Source organism: Leptonychotes weddellii, chromosome 1, assembly GCF_054177405.1.
Source record: "Leptonychotes weddellii isolate Sample4059 chromosome 1, ASM5417740v2, whole genome shotgun sequence".
Classification (NCBI taxonomy): domain Eukaryota; kingdom Metazoa; phylum Chordata; class Mammalia; order Carnivora; family Phocidae; genus Leptonychotes; species Leptonychotes weddellii.
In genome coordinates, this window is record NC_138369.1 from 2,595,739 (window position 1) to 2,613,176 (window position 17,438).

The 17,438-nt window shown below is 57.2% G+C and overlaps 1 protein-coding gene and 1 long non-coding RNA gene across 2 annotated transcripts in view; one reads left to right on the forward strand and one right to left on the reverse strand.

Annotated features, from left to right (window-relative positions):
- SH3GL1 (SH3 domain containing GRB2 like 1, endophilin A2) overlaps window positions 1–17,438 on the reverse strand; it is a 29,840-nt gene that overhangs the window by 6,538 nt on the left and 5,864 nt on the right. The gene's annotated exons all lie outside the window — the stretch shown is intronic.
- Window positions 104–8,637, forward strand: LOC145716831 (uncharacterized). The gene is made up of 2 exons (XR_014139748.1): window positions 104–802; window positions 8,527–8,637. It is a non-coding gene; the product is annotated as an uncharacterized LOC145716831 (long non-coding RNA).

Genomic DNA, 17,438 nt, shown 5'->3' on the forward strand with positions numbered 1-17,438 from the left:
GCCTGCCTGGTGACTGTCTGCCACCTGCAGCGGCTCGGGCCCCGTGCCATCCTCTAGGGGACCCTGCACTCTTAAGGAAAGACCCTGGTTGCTCCCTAGGCATTTATGGGGTATTCCACTTTATTTCATGGGGCAGTTTCACTTCTTTTGATGATGGTAAAACAGGACGTTCTCAAATTCAGTGGTTGCCAGAGAGGGAAATGAGTTCACTGCCCGACGTGAGACAAGACTCTTCTGGTGAACTGGGAGGGAGATGAAGCGTAGGTGCTCAAAACCACACCTTCCGGGGCCCCAGGACCGATGGCCCGCTCAGTGCAGGAGGACATGGCGCGGGGCAGACAGGGACAGGTCTCCCAGGCAGAAACCACATCCTTTCCTTAACGGGAGGAGCACGAGCAGACCCTGCAGGCTGCTGGGGGCGGGTGGGGGGCATGAGTGGCGCCTCCCTGTCTCCCCAGAGCCCTCATCCTCAGGCACTACGTGTGGGGCTGGATTTACCAGGCTGTCCTTGCACCCGGGCACACAGGAAGCCATGCTGGGCCCCTACCAGTCTCCCTTCCCCCCCGCCTGGGAGCTCTGGGCTCAGGTCCCTCAGGTAGCAGACGATCATTCCCCATGTCCTTTCTCTTCAAGGCTCACAGTCTTGGAACCGGCACAAATGGATAAAAGGATGACAAGAGGCCAAAAGGGAAAAGGGAAAATCAAAGAAGTCCAAAGAAGAGCCGCGGCTCTGAGTGTGGGGCTCCCCAGGGTGCAGACCATGTCTGGCGGAGAGGGACCTGACTGGTCCATGGGAAGAACTGTAAGTGGTGTTGATAACAAGGACGAACCTTTGGGTATGAAGAGCAGGTATTTCTAGGGACCAAGGCCTCCTGTCACTGAGCAGCCAGTCCTGGAGACTCAGCGGTTGGGACGCTGCCTGGGTGGAGGGGGCAGGAGGGCCCCAAAGGGCCCTGCCCATGGGGAAGGCTACGACCCTGACATTTCAGTCCCGCTCAGGAAAAATGCACACACATTTTCAGATCCAATGAGAGCAGCAGATACCACCATGGAAATAACACCTGTAAAACCTGCACCGCACACAGAGCCCACCTCCCACCCCCCCTCAGTCGGGGCTCAGCACAAGCCGATCCTGCTCCCACGCAGGGCAGGAGGGAACAGCCGAGGTGCCTGGTGGGCCCGCAGTGCCCAGGGCCTGTCCCCCACTGGCTGAGCCCTGCAGGGCCGTGACTGCGGCAGTGTGTGCAAACTGCAGCCTCCCGGGCCCCACCCAACTGCATCAGAGCCTGAGTCACTAGCAGTGATCCCATCATGGCTGCCGCTGTGAAAGCCAGGCTGGCGCCTCCTTGGGGCCAACATGAAGCCCAGACCGGGCCGGAACCTTCTCCAGAACCCTGCCCCGGTTCGGGAGCCAGTCTGCGCCCCAAGTGGCCCCCACCAGGTGAGACCCAGGGGCTGCGGAAGAGGCTACCGCGCAGGGGGACCTGGCGGCGGCCTCCGGAGATGAGCTCCCCATTGCCCACCGGATGCTTCCCGGCTTTTTGCGAGACTGGCTCAGTGACTGTGTCCACGTAGGGCCTAGAGCGGGGTCTCTCCTGGGGGGGGCTGGGCACCCTGAGCAGCGAGGCCCCCGTGTCTGTCGTCAAGATCCTGCTGGCCTCCCCCACATCTACCGGTCATGAGTTCCCCTTGGATGAGTTTTAGTGCCAGTACTTCGATCCAGCTTTAGGACACCCCCAGCGGGCAGGAAGTTCCCTCTCTTCTCTCTGCTGGCACCTCTTCTGCAAATTGCACACACGAGCTCACGCCGTATGTTTGGCCAGACTGATACTACCCCCGTACTACTGTTGACTTTTGGGAAAAGCATGCTCTGCCTCCAGCCCGGGTGGCAGGCGCTCCAGGATGGGACAGGGATCTGTGGCTCTGAGTGCCTTAAGTTCAGGCTGCAGAGGTGGGTGCTGCCGGGTAGGGAGCAAGAGGCCCTGCTCCCGTATGCCTCTCTGCATGCCCGACCCCCTCTTGCTTTCTGGCAACTCCCCGGGCCCGGATCCCACCTGGCCTTTGAATGATCACACTGGCAATGACGTGTCTGCATCGGGCAGACAGAGGCCTGTCACAGGCTCCTGCATTTATGAGCAGCGGGGCCACGTCGGCTGATGGTACCCCCTGCGAACTGGGCACCTGGGAGGTGAGCCAGCCTGGAACAGAGCTGGATCGTCACCCAGAGCACCCACGTGACTTCCATGCACAAGTGTTGGCCTGTGGGCATTAATAGTAAGACCAGTTAGGGGAGAGGCTGTTCTTTCAAAGACTGGTGTTATCACTCCAGATTTTGGCATCTTTGGGGAGAAGCAGGGAATCTGACATTCGGGAGAGAAAGCATATGCAGTGGAAGGATCCATGAAAGGAACTGGGGAGCTGCTGCGTGCCAGGAGCCAGCAGGGCAGCCCCTCCAGTAGTGAGCCGAACACGGGAAGTCAGAGAAGCTGCTTTCACAGGGGCGAGCGGATGACGGCCAACTGCACTGGCGGGCATGTCTGCCGTGGCCACTTGCTGGTAGCTGCGGAAGCAGTTCGAATCCTGTGGGGTGGGAGGAAGCCAACATCAGGCCTCCAACTGAATCATCTCCGCAGGGAAACCTGATCAACACACGCGACACGGAAAATGAAGGGGCCAATCTGCAGGCTCCGTGACCTGGGCAGATGGCCTGCTTTGATGATGTGAGGGTTTAAGAGAAAACAAGAGGAGGAGGAGGAGGAAGCTGGCACGGAGGTGCCGGGAGGAGGGGAGATGTGCAGGGCTGCTCAGGGCTGCACTGTCCCGGAGGGGCACCGTGTGTCCCTAACTCCAGTGTCCTGCACCTCGTCCAGCCACCTTGTGTTTGGGGGCCACCTGAGACGCTCCAGGACCACCTCCCAGGGTAACATTGGAGGTCACCTGAATTCTCCTGGCCCAGGCTTCCCCTCCTGCCTCTGCGTAGCTTACTTCTCCCTGCCCATCTGTGGGTGCCAGGATGACCTTTCCCTCACCAGGCATAGAGGGGAGAAGCTGCTTGTCGGCACTGCTGGAGAGCCGGAGTGAACGGCACAGAACAGGTGACCGAGACCAGGGCCCTGGGGCAAAGGGGGCCTTGAGGGTCCAGGCCCAGCCACTCTGGCTATGGCCCTACACGAGCCATCCTGAGATCTGGGCCGGTGAATAGGCCTCCTGGCTCTCGGGTGTGAGCACGGCTGCCTCGTTAGCGATGGCTGTCAGAATGGGGCCAGCACCAGCTAATGACCACATTACGTGATGATCTGTGTCTAAAGCAGGAGGGGATACAGAAGGGGCACGAGAGTCTGTCTCCTGGCCTTGGGGAGCAGCCCTCTGGCGGGGGAGATGAGAATGTCCGATATAACAGCAATTCAGAGAAGAACACGGTGAGAGTCACAAAGGAGATGTAAATACGCCCAAAGGGCAGCAGGATGTAGCTGCAAGCTGGATGAGCCACACAGCCAGTGCTATCCGAGCTGGACCTGAAGGGCAGGGTCCCAACTGGCAGAGCCGGGCCAGGCGGGCAGAGAGAGCTCTGGGTTCCGGGTGAGATGCAGGTTTGGGGCACAAGGGTTACCATTCCTGGCCAACTATGTGCCAGACACTGTGTAGGTACATGCACTGTATCTACTTGATGAGGGTGCAGGGACCAGCCAGCCCACTTCACGGATGAGGAAACCGAGGGGTGAGAGGCTGTGGAGCTGTAAGTGGAGGACACGGGTGCTGTGCCCAGACCTGTCGGACTTGCCAGTCCACCTGCATTGTGTCCTGTGCTGGAAGACTGGGCAGCAATAGGATGTGGGCGAAGCCTGGGGGCTGTGAGGGCCTCCGAGGGCTGTGGGGAGGTGTCAGAATGCCGTGTGCACAATGCCTGGACATGGGAGGCCCCAAGAGGCAGCAGTGATGATCCTGGGCAGAGCTGAGAAATTCCTGAGCCAGGGTGATGGCATAGGGAGGGGAGCCCCCCCCCCCGCCCCCGGAGGACACACACACTCCCTCCAGATCCCTTCCAACTCCACCCGCCTTCCTGCCGCCTCCTAACATCTGGAAGGCTTAGAGCCAAACGCTGCAGAGCAAACCCCTCTAGTTTCCATCATGGTCTTCTGTCTCAAGACCCAGAGTCCATGGCATGGGCAGAGTCGAGGTTTGTCTGCTGCCCCTCCGAATATGAGGCTGCTGGCCTTCTTGTAGCTCTCCCTCCTCTTCCCATGCTCCTGGGCCCCCACCTTAGGGGGTGCTAGCAGAGACACCACCTGGTGTACTCTTTGGCTAATGGGACTCTCTTTCTGGAAAGGCAAAGCGAGCTGAGCACGCTTCCGGGGAGGTGATGTGTGTGGTGCACTGGTTGCCCCCAAACCCCCTTCTCTTGATGCGTCTGTCCCTACCCAGAAACCTTCAGTGGCCCCTGGCGTCACCAGGGTACTTGGGAAAATTCCCAAAGCCCGGGCCCTTGTGAGCTGCTCGAGGACGAGCTGCTTGCTGACTGGGGCGGAGCTCCCTTGTGGCTCTGAGAGCAAAGGCCATGAGACATGGGGTTGGCCCACAGCTTGGGGGGTGAGGAGGAGGTGCCAGGGAAGTAGAGCCTGTGGAAACATCATCTGCACCCTAACAGACCTTCATTCCCCTCCTGGGAGGAGCCGGAGGACACAAAGCAGACATGTGAGCAGAAGACCGAAAGCTCTTGGCACTAAGCGAGACGCTTCATCTGTCACAGGTCCTCCATAAATATTTGTGAGGTGACTGGGAGAATAAATCACCAGGCCCTTGGTTAAACCTCACAGAGGGCAGGCTTCGGACAAGTCAGAACTTCCGGAGACATACCGGGAATTCTGAAATTTCCCCGGATTTGCTGGTACCCTCATGCCTCAGGGCGCACGCTTCCTCTCCTAGCCATCCCAACTCAGTGATTTCTAAAAAGCAGCTCGGTGGAAGGGTGCAGTAGAAATGATCAAGCAGGAAAAGTCTTCCGAAGTTATGTGCCGCATGAAAACTCCCAATTGGGCGCTGCGACCGCCAGATCAGGCCCCAGCGGACAGACCCCCGCATGTGGTACTTTGTCGGGAACTGGTTCTGGGTGCCAAACGTGGCCTCTGAAGATCTCTCTGCAGGAGGGGCCGTGGTGGCTGTGATGCTGGCCCCGAAGCGGAAGCCGGAGGTCCCCTAGACTGCAGGGCTGCACCAGCTGCTGCTCTCCCAGCCGGAGTGGGGCTGGCTGTTGTCTGGGGAAGGAGCCAGGATAGCTGTGGAGAGGAGCCGGGCAGGGGGGCCCTGGTCAGACCTGGCCTCTGGCCACCGAGACCCTCGTGGTCTTCTGCCACCCGCAGGGCCGGTCGTTGATGTCCCGTCTTGGGCTGGCCCGAGCCTCCCCCATCCCTGCACAGACGCAGCTCAGGACTGCTTGGCTCCTGGCTCCTCGAGATGAAGAATGGGACACTGGCCTGGCACGGGGAGATAAACACTGTGCTGTCTGGAAGGCGGCGAGCCGAATGCCACACGAAGTCCCAGCTGCTGCTGCCCTGCCTGGCACAGGCTGTTTGAATGCCGGGGGTGGAGTCCCTCAAACAAGAAAATCCCTCCAAGTCACCTGTCTGGCTTCATCCGAAAGTCTGAGCCGGCCACGGCAAGGGCACTGGGAGCAAAGCAGGAACTGACCACTGTAAAGAAGTGACTTTAGAGGGAGGTGGCGAGGCAGACGGGGGACCTTCACCCAGTGACTGTCCCGGTGGAGTAAGGAGCCAGATAATGAAGCTCTGTGTGCTGCTGTCCCAGAGACAGAAGAGGGATGAAGTGGAGGCCTGGTCTTGAGGCCCTGACCTCTGCTTTTGCAGTGCAAGTCTGAGTTCTGGCAGGAAGAGGCTCCTGCCAGGCAGACACCAAGACAGTTGCCCCTCCAGCTCCAGGCTAAGAACTTTTCTTCACTGACTCCGCTAGAGCCTGCTTCATCCACCCTTCCCTGCGACTGTCACACCGCTTGCCTGCCAGGCCCACAACACCCAGGAATCCGTCCGAGGGCCGCGTGTGTCTCTGCAGCCCTCCACATGCCCGAACCAGGCCTGCTCCCACCCTGGCTCGGACTCTCCTCGTTCCTCCCCAGGACCCCGGGTAGCCTTTGCCTGGGTCTCCCTCCCCAGGCCTTGCTCCTGCCTCCTGTCCAGAACCCTGCACGAGTCAAATCGGAGCCTGCCACCGTCTCCCCGCACCCGCCCTGTCTTTGCACTGCAGCCCCCAGGACTGCTTCCCTCCCCTCCCCTCCCCGCCACTCCAGCCTAATCCCTGTGTGGAGTCAGAGGCCTCGGCTTCAGTGTAACTTCCTGTTAGAGTCCCCCATGCCTTTCAGAGCTCTTCCCGTTCTAACTCTGCATGCCACGCATGCCATGGATCCCACATTTGTCTCTGGCTGACGGCCAGCTCCCAGGGTGCAGGACCCCGTGTGTCTTGCTTTCTGGCCCAACCCAGCACATTGCATGGGTTTGATGGACACCATCTGACTGGCTGGCCCAAGGCCCACTGCAGGGCAGACTCTTGCTGGCCCCTCTCCCCACCTGCAAAGGGCAGGCTTGAGATGAAGCCTCCCTCACTTCCCAGGGCATGGCTAACGACACAGAGGTGCAGGGGCACAGGAGGCCCCAAAGGCTGGGAGAGATCTGTGCCCACGAGGCCGCGGAGGAACAGCGAGGGGCTGGGCAGACACAGGCAGTTGCAAGGTGCCATTTCTTGTTGCTCGGGCCCAGTTCCCAGATGTTATGGAGCTGGCCTCAGCCCTCTCTGTTTGAGGGAAGTGCCTTGTTCCTCCCCGCAGGGTGACTCAGCAGTCCTAGGAGATGTGGTAACAAGGAACTCACCCTGCCTGGCCCCAGCTCCACGTGGATGGTGCGGGGAGAGGGCAGGCTGGCCAGCACTGGCCACAGGCAGGGATTTCCCCTCAGGGTCCGTCTGGCCAGGAGCCAGGGGCTGAGCACCTGGTGCGGCAGTGGCCTAAGGTCCTAGGGGCGGCTCCTCTGGGGACCCTCCCAGTTTCCTTGTCGATGAAATGGAGTGTTGGCCCAAGTTCAACTGTAAAGATTGGCAATCCTGGGATTTCTACGAAGATGCCAAGTTTCCCCAAAAGGAATCAGAAGCCACTTAACAGAACTGGTCCCCGCTTTCATCCATGGTTCTCCAGTTCCCTGGTTGATCTCACAGAAACTGGGGGAGGAAGAGGGCCCCGCTGGGTGCTGAGAAGAGCCAGCTTCTGGCTCTGAAGCACTTTCGGCTTGCAGAGGGAGGCAGGACAGCAGGGGCTAAGGAGGGGTCATGCAGCACAGATGATGTTCTGTGGTCTTGCTGCCTTGCTGGCCCTTCTGTCATCCCTGAGACCCCAAGAGGAAGGGATAGAGCCATCAGAGAGCTCCAGCAACCACCTGGCCTAGCTGTGGCCTCTGGGCAGGTATCTTTACCTTATAAATGGGATAACTAAGGCCCCAGGAGGCCCCAGGATGTGCCTTGCCCAGGGCCAGGCAGAGTAGTCCGTATGTGCAGGGGTGCCGGGGGGGCGGGGTGGTGGTGGTGTACGTGCACGTGTGTGTCCAAGCCAGGCAGGAGTCCCAAAATAGTTAAGTCCAACCCAACTCCAGAGGCTGTCCCTGGACTTCTCTGGCTTGTTTCCCCATTTTCAGAGGCTAGCTGGGTGTCAGGGTGCTGGGAGACAAGACGCCGATTAATAACGAGCATGGGTCTGCTGGAGACTAAGGATGGCACTTGGGGTGGGCTGCAAACCCCAACCCTCCCACCAGCGGGTGTGGAGCCACATCTCAGGCCCTGTAAGCGGGTGGTCAGGAGGACCTTACCTGCTCCTGGACGCCAGGCCAAGAACCCGAGTTTAAAGCAGGGCGGCCGTCCAGGACTACTCTGAGTTAACTGTGCCGGCCCAGATGCCAGAGACCTGAAGTTGAGGGCCAGCTTTGCCCTGAGCCTTCTGGAACTCCACATAATACCCACGGCTCAGGGCTGACAGGAGGCCAAAACTCCTGGAACACTACAGAGCCCTGTGCAAATACCAAGGGCGCACCAGACTGGAGCTGTTCAGGGGGCTCACCAGGCTCCCTCATGCAGACCCCTGCCTGTGGCATGGTGCTGCTAACCTGGAAAGAATAGGACAGGACTTCTCTCTCACCCTCCCGCTGACTGTGACTTGGCCCAGAACACACCCTGGGAAAGTGAGGAATCTGGGCAGCACCAGACCGGGCAGGGGATGGGGGGGTGGGGAGGCTCAGGCTGTAAGCTCATTCTGCCTCCTTCCAGGACAGGTGGAAGGAATGAGGCCTGCTGACCAGGGGACTCTGAGCTGGGCCTGATCCCAGCTGGTGCCCCTCGCTATACAGAAGGTTTTTCCCAACGCCTGAGATGCCAGCAATTGCTCACGGAACAGATCACCCCTGGGACTCGTGGTCGGGCTAAAATGCCTGGGTATACTGGGTATATATTGACCTCCTGTGTTCTGTCTTCTCATCACAGGGATGAGGCAGGAGGGCTGCAAGTCAGACAACTGGGAAAGTCAACTTCAGATGACAACTTATAAAAAGAAACACCCAACCCACGAAGAAATGTAATAAATCCCCCCAGTCCTGCCTGGCTCCGCATCAGTGAGTGTGCGCTGCGTGCCGGCTGCCGGTCCACAGTCAGGCGGGCAGAGCAGGAGTGTGTCCCGCATATGCGCGGATACAATAAGGGTATTCTGCAAACTCATCTGGTATCGATGGCGAGCGGACAGAAGAGTAGCCCTTCAGAAAGAGACCAGAGATGCAGCTTGGAAATCCTGCTTGGCCTCTGGAAGGCACCGATACAACATCCATATCAAACACCGTGAGCACAGCCTACCACACCAGAGGCTAGGCACCCAGGCACGAGTCTCGAGGAGGGGCCACGTGTACCCCAACCATGACAAGCTAAGGTGACCCCCTGATCAATCTAAAAGCCCAGAGCCCCTGCCTCCTGGAACACAGATGCCTTCTCTCCTGTCTCGAAGACCCCTTCCATTTTTAAAGGCCTAACTAATGAAAAGCCCCCTTCTGATTCTGATCAGGAAGCCCTCCTGATTCTCTATCACCTGTCTCCTTACCTAGACGGGAGTGACGTGGACACTGGCCATCTCTCCCATCACATTACTGGCACCTCCTCTCTCAAGTCCCTGCCCCCTTCAGACCTCACCTTGGACCAGCTCCCCCCGGGCTGTGTTTTCTGTTCTGTGAAGTCACCCGCCTCATTCCCACCTCTTTATGGTCCTCCACCCATTGGACTGTGAACTTGAAGTGGGTAACCCCATCACTGACAGAAGCACTTTGATATGACCTCATACACCACTCCACGGCGGCGAGGCTTTGAGAGCGCAGCAAACTCCTGGGGTTAGCTGGATGGCAGCATGCCTCCACATCCCCAACTTCCTTTTGTTACCCACTTGTGGGAAATCCAGATAAGGCTGGCACTGGCTGGAGGCTGCCGGTCCAATTCCCTGCTCTCCACCCAAGGTCTGCCCGTGGCTGGCTCCCTCACCAGAGAGCCAAGGGTCAAAAAAATTTGCAAAGAAAAAAAAAATCTGAGCTAGCCAGGCCCAGGCTGTTTGTATTCAGAGGATCCCCCTTCCCGGAGTGGCGTGATTTCTCATTGACAGGAACCCTTGTGAAAGCAACAAGTCTGTGGTTCGGGAGGCCAGGACACAGGAGAGGAAACAGCCTCTAAAGGCCAAACAGAAACACGCCAGACTGGAGCTGGGGAGCTTGGGGCAGCACACACTCAGGGCGCTGTGGATCCCCGGGCTGGCAGAGCTCCGACATGGAGCTCCTTGAGCCAGCTCAGGCAGCAGCTCTGAGTGGGTGCCGAGGAACGTACTGTCACCTGGCTCTATGGCTCGCCTGTCCTATCAGGGCGGTGACAACAGGCTTGGTTGACAAGACCAGTTTCTTCAGGTGAGGCTACATAAGCTCCTAGGCAGGTGCTGACCCTAGGACAGCACATGGCAAGCGGGGAGAGGTGAAGCGGTCAGTAGCCCTCAGCACAGCTGACCTACCCCTGCTGCCGGTTAATGACCGGCGCTGTAAGTGGGGCCACGTGCTAAATGCCGAAATTCGGTCACCCTGCCTGGCCACTTTTCCAACCATACCCTCCCCCCCACCCCACTGGTCCAGGGGCACCCGCCTGTCTCAACTGCAGAATCAGTCTTGGAAGGCCAGAGCTGGAAGGAGTCTAGCCTCAAAATCACTGTCCAGCCACCTCAGCACAGATGAGGACACCAACAGGGCTGAGGAGGAAGGAGCTGCCTGGGTCAGGCAGGGAGTCCGCGGTGGTCACGGGGGCAAACTGCCCCTATCCCCCCAGCTGCCACCCACCCTTTAGTGACCAGGCCTGTTCTTCCTTGGGACACACACACACACAAACACACACACACACACAAGCTGTCAGCACCCGAGCCCCAGCACTTTGAGGTTCCCGGGGACCCTGCCGCAGGCCATCAATGCAGAAGTGCAGGTCTCAGGGGCCCTTTCTCCTCCCTCAGGGTTCATCTTCATTCCAGCAATGCCACTTGGGACAGCCTGGCTCCACCTCCTCGCCCCACCTCCCCGCTCCAGGGCACCCCAGTCGGCAGTGCGGCTACGGTGAGGAGCTGGGAGGGCAGCACCGGCCTGGCTCCCAGTAGGTGCTTGGGCGACCAATATTCGTTGAGACAGTAAATAGATTCATGTTGGCATGCACACCCTGCCCTCCGGGAGCTACTGGGTGGGGGCTCTCAGCAGAAACAAGCACCACCTCTGCCTACCAGGCCATGACTTTACACAAGAACACAGACTCTGCTGAGCCTCAGTCTCCTCAACTGTAAGATGGGAGGTGGTGACGACGTGCTCCGGGACTCAGGCATGAACGTGCTTTAAAACCCACAGAGTAGGGCGCCTGGGTGGCTCAGTTGGTTAAGCGACTGCCTTCGGCTCAGGTCATGATCCTGGAGTCCCTGGATCGAGTCCCATATCGGGCTCCCTGCTCGGCAGGGAGTCTGCTTCTCCCTCTGACCCTCCCCCCTCTCATGTGCTCTCTCTCATTCTCTCTCTCTCAAATAAATAAATAAAATCTTAAAAAAAAAAAAAAAACCCACAGAGTAGGGGCGCCTGGGTGGCTCAGACAGTTAAGCGGCTGCCTTTGGCTCAGGTCATGATCCCAGGGTCCAGGGATCAAGCCCTGCATCAGTCCCCACCGATAGACGGTCTCTGGGCTCCTGGAATGGGGCGGGGGGAGAGTGGGAGAATATAACAGGGCAAGCCAGCAGCCCTGAGGCTCCAGCACTCGCTCTAGCTGCCTGTCTAGGAAGCCCTGTATGCTCTTTTGCTTTCTTCCTCCCACGTCCAAATGCAAAGCCAGCATCCAGGGTCATCACCTTGGGAATCATCCCTGGTTCCTTCCTACAAGCCTGGTCATAGGATCCTGTGTTACTCTATCAGCCCTAATCCAATCACTTAGTCACCATGCATGTTTGGGACACTCTCCTGCCTGGAGCTGATCTGCTCTGTTGGGTGGGGATGAACATGTGGGGTCAAAGTCAGAAGGCCAGATGCCCCCCTTTTGAAAAGGCTGCCCTATTCATTCAACAATTCATTATAAATGCCAGGTATAGTAGAGGGAAAAAAGATTAATAAAACCACACACACACAAAAATAAAACCACACACAAAAAAAGATTACTAGAAGGGTCTATGCTAAGGGACCTATAGCGAGAAGCCACTTCCTCCTTGTGGGGAGAGAACCAGGGACTGTTCACAAAGGAGATGACCCTGAACTTGGCTTTGAAGGATAAGTTGATGCAGAAAGGAGAAAGGCACATGATGTGAAGAAAGGCAGAGACAAGAGGACATGGAATCTGAGCCCATGCAGAGGACAGAGGAGCTGAGGCCTGGCACGGACACAGGTGCCTGGGAGAGGTCCTGAAGGGTCCCTCTTAGAGATGAGAGGGTCGTTAAGCAAAGAGTATCTGGTGTGAAGCTCCAGGCTCCACAATGGGAAGAAAGGGGCCCTCGGACTTGAGACCCACCAATCTCCTTCTACACAGTTAGCAGGAGCCAGCGTGGGTCAGACTCTCCCAACAGTGTTGCTGCAAGGTGCTGCCCTGAGGGGCAGACGGGCAACAGGGTTTTTGGGCATAAAACCTGAACATGGAGCCAGTTTTCAAATTCATGTTAAACAATGGTGATGGAGGACTTCCTATCAGTCCATCAGCTTTTAAGTCACCAACATGGGATCCAGGAACCAGGGAGTGACTTCTGTAGAGCTTCGGATTCCCTCCACAGAGCCCTTTACCTGAAGATGGCTGGGGGACCTGCTCTCAGCACGGTGACCCAGAAGTCGACCTGGCCAAGCGAACCGGTCCTATTTTCTGGCTGACTTCGGCCATCAAGTTGTAGGCGAGAGCTCACGGAGGATAAAACACACGAGCACATGTGTGCACACACCCACACCTTAAAGACAGAGCTGAAAACTTTTATCAGGGCAAGGCTTTAAGACCGTACAGACCTACAGCTGCCAAAACAAATTACTATAAACTCAGGGACAAACACCACAAAACGTTAAACAACCTGACACCATACAACATACAAAAATAAATCTTAAAGAGGTCAGAAGTCCGACATGGATCTCACTGGGCTAAGACCAAGATGTTGGCAGGGCCGCATTCCCGTCTAGGAGCGCTGGGGCTTTTGGTGCCTCTCCTGGCTTCTAGAGCGGCCCCCATTCCTTGGCTGTGGCCCGTCCTGTCCTCAAAGCCGGCGAAGCCGACCTGCCACGCTCCCTTCTCCTGGGGCCTCTGCTCTGCAGTCACACCTCCCTCTCACCACAGAGGGGACAGGAATATGCCTTTAAGTGCCCTGATCCCTAGAGCGGGGCCCACCAGGTTAATTCCAAGTGATCTCTGCATCTCCAGGTCCACACCCTGGCTCCCACTGACAAGGCCCCCACACCAAGGCAGCACACAGACAGGTTCTGTGGAGCAGGGCGAGTCACCCTGCCTGCCACAGGAACCGCAGGTGGGTCTCGCCACTCGTCCATAGCAGTTCTGTTCTAGAAAGTCGCAGCAAACACTGAGCTGTTGAATATGGAACCACTGCTCCTAGGGGAAACAACGGGGTTAGGCTCTTGTAAGCCTCTGGCCACAGCCAATCAATACATAACCTTGTGTCACGTGCATTTCTGTTTAAAGACACCTTATTTAACACACGCTATTGACTCATCTACACTGAACTCAGCCAGCAGTGCTGTAACCCCCTCCTGAACCAAGCTCATCTGACACATGGGTTTCCTCCATAAGGCACAACACAGCCTTCTTGCACTCAGGAACACGAGCCGGCCCTGTAGCTCTGTGCTTGGGGCCGTTCCAAACAGCGAAATCACCCACAAAAAGCACAAAATTGAAAAAAACTGTGGCACTTAAATATACTGCAAGGACACTGGTTAAGAATCTGAGCTGAAACACATCTCAGCAGGGAACAAGCACATCGGGAGACTCAAAATTGTTTGCCCCTCTGCACATGTTTGCAAATGACTGCAAAGTGCCCCAAGTACTGATTTGGGGGCTACAAGTAAATACCAGCGAACAGGTGAAGGCACATGCAGAATCTCCAATCAGGGAGCTTCGACTGTATATACTAGCGCAAGTGGCCCTTTGCGACAAGGCTGGATGCCAGGTGCTTTCTGCAAACTCGGTCTCACTGTGGAGAACAGAACTGAAAACACAGCTATTGAGGAACTGACAGGCTGATGAACAAATGAATTCTGTGAGGAGGACATGGGGCAGACAGAGGATTCTGGGTGCCGGCTGCAGCTACAGGCCTCCCTGGATCACCCCCCAGCTAACCCCAGGCCTGGGGAGCCTCCGCCCCACCCACTCAGCATCCTGGCCAGGGCCCCTGGGCGGTACCGCAGAGCACACTTGAAATATCACCCTTATGAGTGTTCAGACACATGACTCCCGCCAGCTTTGGGCCCGGGACTTGAGGTCATGCAAATTGAATACGATTTTTTTTTTCCATGCTGCTACCACGGAACACCTATACATTTACATTAAATGAGGTGTAAGTCTGGAAAACTTCTCAGACACATGCCTGAGAGGACATCTGCAAGAGTGCTCACTGCCACACGGTTGGAAAGAGCAAAGACATGGAAACATGCCCACTGGCAGGGGATGGTACAGTCACGCCAGGGAAAGCTGTTCAGCTGAGCAATGACACTAGAGCTACACATGTGCGTGTGGACGGGAAGCAAGAAGGGTACCGAGCAAAAAGAGCAGCTTACACCAAATAACCATGCGACACTATTTGGAGGGGTAAACTTGCAAAACAACACTGTGCACCTTCTGGTGACAATTCACGGGCAGTAAAGGTGTAAATCAGGGAGGGGCTTTGCCTGTGACTGCAGTGCCCGTGTTTTAGTGAAACTCTTGTGGGCGCGTGGCTACTATGGTGGCCCTTCTTTATATCTTTTCCTGTGTCTGAACCACATCATGATACAGCAACACAAGACGTGGATGATACACAACCTTACGTGGACACTTATAATTTAACATTAGCTAGATGATGGTTATGGACAACACATAATGTGTGTCACTCCACGTAGCAGATCAATGTACCCACGTTAATGGTTATGACGTAACGATGTGATTAACAATAAGGAACGCTAATAACAGCAGCAACAACCTTACCAAGGTGCCTGAGAAGTGATGGGCCCTCGACAGCACCCCAGGCACCCCAGCACCGATTGGCTTGGGGCCTGGTGAGTGCACCGGGAGCGACCCCGGTGACCTTTGCAAGAAGGTCAACCCTGCGGACTCCGCTGGAAAGCCGAGCGGACTCCTGGACTCCAGAAGCACAATGGAGGCAACCGGGCAAAAGGACTTTCTCCCCGCCCTCCTGAACCACCGCACTTTCCTCCTGTCTCTGCAGCTTCCCACCTAAGACTCCCAAGCCCGCTTGTACTGAGGTGGTAGAGAGGCTCTACTCAACAGAAGGGGCCTGCTAGCACCTCCTGCCCACCCTGAGCTGAAGGTATGCTCTGAGGCAGCGCAGGACGGGAGAGAACACTCAGGGGTCCCTGAGGCTGTGGGAGAGAAAGGAACCTCGCGGGGAGCCCGAGACAGATGGCTCAGACTCCGCTGTGAAGATGTCCCAGGCCGAAGCTGGGTGAGAAAGCCATCCGGACTGGGGCGTCCAGGACCTCCTCACAGCCCACCTCGGCGTGGGGCATCACTTGCACGCATTTCAGGGTCCTGACCCAGACACCCACTTGGTGGTCAGCGCGGAGCTGCAGCAGCTCCTACGTTTCACAAAGATGAGGGAAATGCTGCCTTGCGCAGGGCAGAAAGCAGCTAGAGACTAACCTGTAGCAACGGTTCTCAACTCTCAGGAGCTAAAGGTCAACCCTAGACCAGCAGGGTTTGATTCAGGGATGAAGAAATCCCATCCCCATTCCCTCAGCTGCCCTCTTGTGAACCACAAAGGCTGGCCTTGAAGGGCCAGTGCCGGGTGTCCACCTCCAGACAATCATGCTCTGATGGGCCAAGGCCTCCGGGCTGACGGGTGCCTGCCCCTCTGCCCCCTGGCAGCCATGGGGCCTCGTCTGGGAAGGTGAGTGGCTGGGGCCAGGGGGAGCCTTGGGGGGCAAAAGGAGCAGGAAGTTCCCAGTTTCCTTCCCGTGGGGCTTCCTAAGAATGTGGGTTGCTGCTCAATCCTGGGGCTGAGGCCCCAAATGACAGAAAGTTCATCATTCAACTGTTGCACTTTAGAAAAAGTAGGGCTGGGAGGAGGGGCACTGGTGAAAGAGATGTGACTTAGGGGCCCAGGTGATGGTTGGGGACTCCCTGAGAGTATCGGCTGAACCGTGCACTTACTGTCAGGCCAAGCCAAAGCCAGGAGAACAATCTCTGAGCTTTGACTTCTTATTTTTAAACCAGCTGGACCTGTTCCTGATGGAGGGCTGTTAGCCACTCTGCTTCCCTGGGGTTCTGCCTGGGCCTGAGCAGGAGCCACCCCCAGGGACATTGCAGGAGGCCATTGTCACTGTCACTGGACTGCCCCACTCCCACTCAGAAGGAGCCCACCATTTCTGACAACTTGGTCAGCAAGCCATGACCCAGGGGGCCCTGGGCCTGTCACAAGGCACCAGGCAGCCCTGCTCCATCAGGAGCTCAGGTCTGATGAGCAGAAAAGCACATTCTGGTGTGAGGATGTGTTTGGCGTGTGGCACGTGGGCGCGAGAGCACTGGGTCAGATGCTCAGAGGATGGAGAAGTCTTTCCAGTGGGCAGCCACAGGAGAGGGTAAGGATAAAGGGAGATACAAACAGGGCTTTACAGGGTAAACAGGAAGTGGACAGAGAAACCAGGTTGGGATGCGGAAGGTGAGGCATAAGGCAGTGTAAAGTAGCCCGGCCAGCAGGCAGACTGGTCGGACTGGACTGTGCCACCCATGAAGGGAAGAGGTGGGATTTAAAACTGGGACCAGGTGGGGCTCCAGGAGGTCCTGAATGCCAGGTCAGCTGGGGATGTTCACCTTTCTGCTCTGCTTCCTTTAGGCATGCTGACACTACAGCTCGGCATCTGCACCCATAACCCATGATGCAACCATTTGCTCACTAGTGTGCAAACGTCCGTCTGTCCATCTATCCATCCAATTCTTCCTGAGTTCCCGGGACAGGCCAGGGACTGGGCTCAACTGGGCACACAGCAGTGGCAGAACCACATGGGCCCTGCCCGCAAAGACTTAGGATCCAGCGACAAAGACACCAATCTTAGTCCTCGACTGGGAAGGCAGCTACGCGGGAGTCAGAGAGACAGGAAGACAGGGGTTCTGAGTGCCCAGGGGCTGGGGAGACATCTTGCAGAGGCTGAAGGGACATGGAAGGTGAACTGAATGTTCATCTACCAAAGGCAGGTAGGGCTGCTGAGCCCGGGAGAAGAGCCCGTGTCCTCTCTGACACTCAGTGGATACCTTGCACGGTTGGGCTAGGATAGCACCCCTTACGACTGCCAGCCCTGCTGGGACAGTGGCCACTGGGCTAGTGGTCTCAGGCACCGGAAGTGACGCCGCTGGAGGTGCCTGATTCCCAGGTGTGGAACTCTGAGCAGCTGGGCAGTGACCCAATGCTGAGTCAGGTCCTTTGGAGGAAATCACACTTCTATTTTCCTGCTGTGGTTGGGAGTCTCCGCGTGACCCCCCCTCTCTGGGCCTAGTCAGCAGGTTTTTTTCTAGGAACTGAGCGGAAAAGGAAGATGGGGCTGTCCTTCTGGGATCCTGCGTTAGTGGAACCCTGGTTACTGCCTAACAGGAAATGAGCGGAAATGTACCCAAACTGCAGTGCTCAGTAGGAGCAGCTGCCAAATCCAGCCCTGTGAGCAGCTGGGGGG